The sequence below is a fragment of the Dreissena polymorpha genome, chromosome 9, assembly GCF_020536995.1.
Source record: "Dreissena polymorpha isolate Duluth1 chromosome 9, UMN_Dpol_1.0, whole genome shotgun sequence".
Classification (NCBI taxonomy): Eukaryota; Metazoa; Mollusca; class Bivalvia; order Myida; family Dreissenidae; genus Dreissena; species Dreissena polymorpha.
In genome coordinates this window covers 94479879-94483601 of record NC_068363.1, presented here as the reverse complement: position 1 = coordinate 94483601, position 3723 = coordinate 94479879, and the positions used below count along the sequence as shown (strand labels likewise).

Below are 3723 nucleotides of genomic sequence, written 5' to 3'. Positions count from 1 at the left end.
AATAAGAAAATAATTTCTCAATAAACAACCATTGAAAGTTTCGGATGCGGATTTATTAAGAGAGTGTTAATCCGAGTGGTTGAATACGAGTAAGCACGCATCAGATCGACAAAGAGTTGTAAAAATGGCTGTGTACATGGGCCTCGTTCTGGGAAAACCGGGGGATGTACATGTTTGTAAAATGCAGTCCGCACAGGCTAATTAGGCACGACTCTTTCCGCCTAGACTGGATTTTCGTTTAGAAGAGACTTCCTTTAAGCAAAAAACTCCATTAAAGTGGAAAGTGTCGTCCCTGATTAGCATGTGCGGACTAATCTGGGACGACACTTTACGCACATTCATTAAAACCGGTTTTCCTGGAGCGCGGTTTATACATGTGTACGGGCTGCTTCATAGCAATCGCATTTTGCAAGTACCACTTGTCATTTCAACTAAGAATATGGGAGTAGATCTAAAAACGTCCGGGACGCGTAAGGCTGTTTTGTTTATTGCGCTTACAGCCCACTTGAACTAGTATGTTTGAATGGGAAGTTTTCAACATTCCACCAAGCACAACCGCACAAAGTGGTGGACGTACGAAGCGCACGTTCGACAAGTTCAGCCACATTGCAGTAGATTAAAAGCAGAGGAGTGAAGTGTGTTAGCGTCTGGATACAAATTGCTATCATCGATGAGAAAAAGTATGTTCTTTAAATATATTACTCTTAATTATGACGAATATGTTATTTTTTATAACGTGTATTTGCATTAGTAGCTTTTAATTATATATGAATTTAATGATGTTCTGAGGAACCTATACAAACAAGGTATGTATAGATCCCCGATGTACTACATGCATTTACTTTTACGGACTGTTATGACGTGAGTATCCGACCTAGCGAAGTAATCATCTGTTTAAAATGTGTGTCTGCATAATACATGTAATTATTAAAAAGAGTTGTATTCAAGATTTGTTTTATGCGCGACTTTTTTCAATCTGGTTGTTGTAATACAGCGTTCGGTGTTGCGAGATATGTGCTTAAAGCAAATTCATATGAGAAGTGTAAGAAATCATTATCACTAGCTGTGAGTGGCATTTACTGTAGTACACATTTTGGACGAATATGACATGGTACGGCAAACCGTTAACGTATTTACAATTTTAAAAATATTATGACGCTAAAAACGACTGTCACTCTCAACGATTGTTCCGAGAGTGTGTATAAGTTAAGTGACGTATGTGATGCAAAATAGTACACGCCACCAGACTGGTATATAATCTTGGAATAACCGACAAGCGTAAAGTTCCTTTAGTAATATACGCACTTATTTGCTGAAAATTTCAACCATGCTTATTGTTGTGGAGATGATGATGCTTATAATTAAACAAAGTGTTTCACATTGATTCTAGTATGCATAATATTGACATTACATGTAGAAAAGTAGTCCGTCATGGAGGATAAGTAGTCCGGCTAGTATGGTAATGTGTCATCGTAAAAATAGCGAGTAGACTGTATGGCCTTTTTTCATGGCGACATGTAGTCCATTGATTGATACAGCCTCATTTTGTTTAGGTCTAAACAACTATAATTTTTTAACATGTGCTACCTTATTTACGGGTAAAAGCTTATTTGATCACGAATTTTTGTAATAAATCAGTAAATTTCAGCGGCCAATTGTATAAATATGGATAACTTTGGCGAATCCAAAAGATAACCTTATTCGGATAAAGATAACCGAAACCAAATACCTATGCTAAATATTATCCAAAACGTAACCTAAACATGCACACGTTCGGATATCTTTTTTATGTAATCGCTTACCCAAAAAGAGTATCCTGAAAGTGAAGATAACCAAAAGTTATCCGCTGGATAAGAGCTATTATTATTGTTAACAAAACCATTATAATTCTTCCAAGTGAGAGCGCTCTTCAGATGACCATAAAGACACCAGACACTGGTCCTTCCCATAAAACGACCACAAAATGTCTCAATAAGCCTCAGCCCTTTTGGAATTAATTTTCTTTCGCAACCTATTGTCGCCTACTTTAAAATTATGTCGTCACAAAAAAACAAGCAATTTTGTATCTTATACAACAAAATTCTGTTGCCACTAAAAAACTAACCATCTTGTAGCATTTCATACGTTAAAGTGTACAAACACTTGGGTTGTAGTTGTATAATAACAATTTGAATGCACACAGACATTATGTGATATCATCCATATTAGACTCATAGCCTACATTGCATGCACATAGTTTGAAGCTTTATTGTGACAATTTGAATGCAAACAAACATAATGTTATATCATCCAGATTACTTTATTCCTACATTCCAATAACACATGCACAGAACAAAGATATATCGGTAATCATATGAGCTTTATTATCTGTCAATCATCGCTTTTCTGGCCTGTTCCGCTTGCAGAGGCATATAAATGTTGTTAATATGGCTAAAAAACTTCACATTATTTATTTGCATAGTAACACAATAAGTTATACTTAAACACTGTTATCAACCTTTAACACAATTAACGTACGTTCAAAGTGATGTTATTTTTGGAACAACTACGGATTGAATAAGTTATGTATTATTAACCGCCCAGTGCGTGTATAAAAGGAAACAAGTAAAATACAGCATAGAATGCAATTTGTTCGAAACACTATCTTATAAGAAACATAATTTATTATAATTTAAAAAATATGAAAGGCACCATTACAACATCCATGTAATCCTTATGTGTTGCGATAAACGTTAATTATTTCACTATAGAATGAAATCAAACAAATAAATGGCAAAATTTAGTTGCTTGTGGCTTTAATGAAAGAAGTGAAATCACTTAATAAAACGAGGGCTTTTTAATCTTCGTTTATTTTGAAACCTGTTTGTGGCCGTTTTTAATTTGGACCGTTATCACTCTCGGCGATTTTTCTCTCAGCCCCAATGATTTTCTGGAAATGCCTTCTTGACTGGCAATGTTAACTTTAAATAGTGCAAAGCAATAAATTACAATTAAATTACGTAACCGAAAAAGATAATTAGGACAGTATTTTGTATCCCTAAAGTATGAATATATATCGAAATAAAGAACATGTCGTAGTCGTGGGGTAAAACAACTAATACTAATACTAAAAACCAGTTGCATTGGTACGTCTACATTTATACCAAAACATGACACATATAAGCTATCAACGCCCACCGTTTCGCGGCATGCTTTTGCCCATATGAGAAAAATGACAAGGAATGAATTTTTGCTCTATGGCAATATTTGGGCTCGATTGATACAGAGTACCCGGGGTACAGAAAAAATATTATACAAAGTACACCGGAGTATTGCCGAATGTCTCTAAGCGTCTTTTCCGTACCCCGGGTGTAGTACTCTTATGAGTACCTTTATGGCGTACCATTTGGGTCGAAAGTGTATGTAGCCTTCTAGGTAAACATAAGTTTGTAATTCGAAGTACACATTGTACCTCAAAGTACAAAAATTGTACTTCGAAGTGCAAATATGAAATTCACTTCGAAGTATATATATTGTATCCCTTATTACAATTTGTACTTCGACGTACATGTTTGTACTTCGACGAACACATTTTCTTAACAGCCAATCAAAGCACTCGTCTCTTGAGCCGCTTTTCCTTCAGATTCATTCATAATAAATGTTTAAAATTTCTTTTTAATTGAGGACAAACTGAATAAAAATATCAAAATTGAAAAAAAAATAGTTTCAAGAATTAAATGCATT

At 34.9% G+C, this 3723-nt stretch overlaps 1 protein-coding gene across 3 annotated transcripts in view; it reads left to right on the top strand.

Annotated features, from left to right (window-relative positions):
- Positions 1–523: 523 nt before the first annotated feature.
- Positions 524–3723, top strand: part of LOC127844950 (ankyrin repeat domain-containing protein 50-like) — a 492344-nt gene continuing 489144 nt past the window's right edge. For all 3 annotated transcript variants that reach the window (XM_052375516.1, XM_052375515.1, XM_052375517.1), the window contains exon 1: positions 524–680. The gene's annotated coding sequence lies outside the window, so the exon portion shown is untranslated. The remainder of the gene's footprint in view (positions 681–3723) is intronic.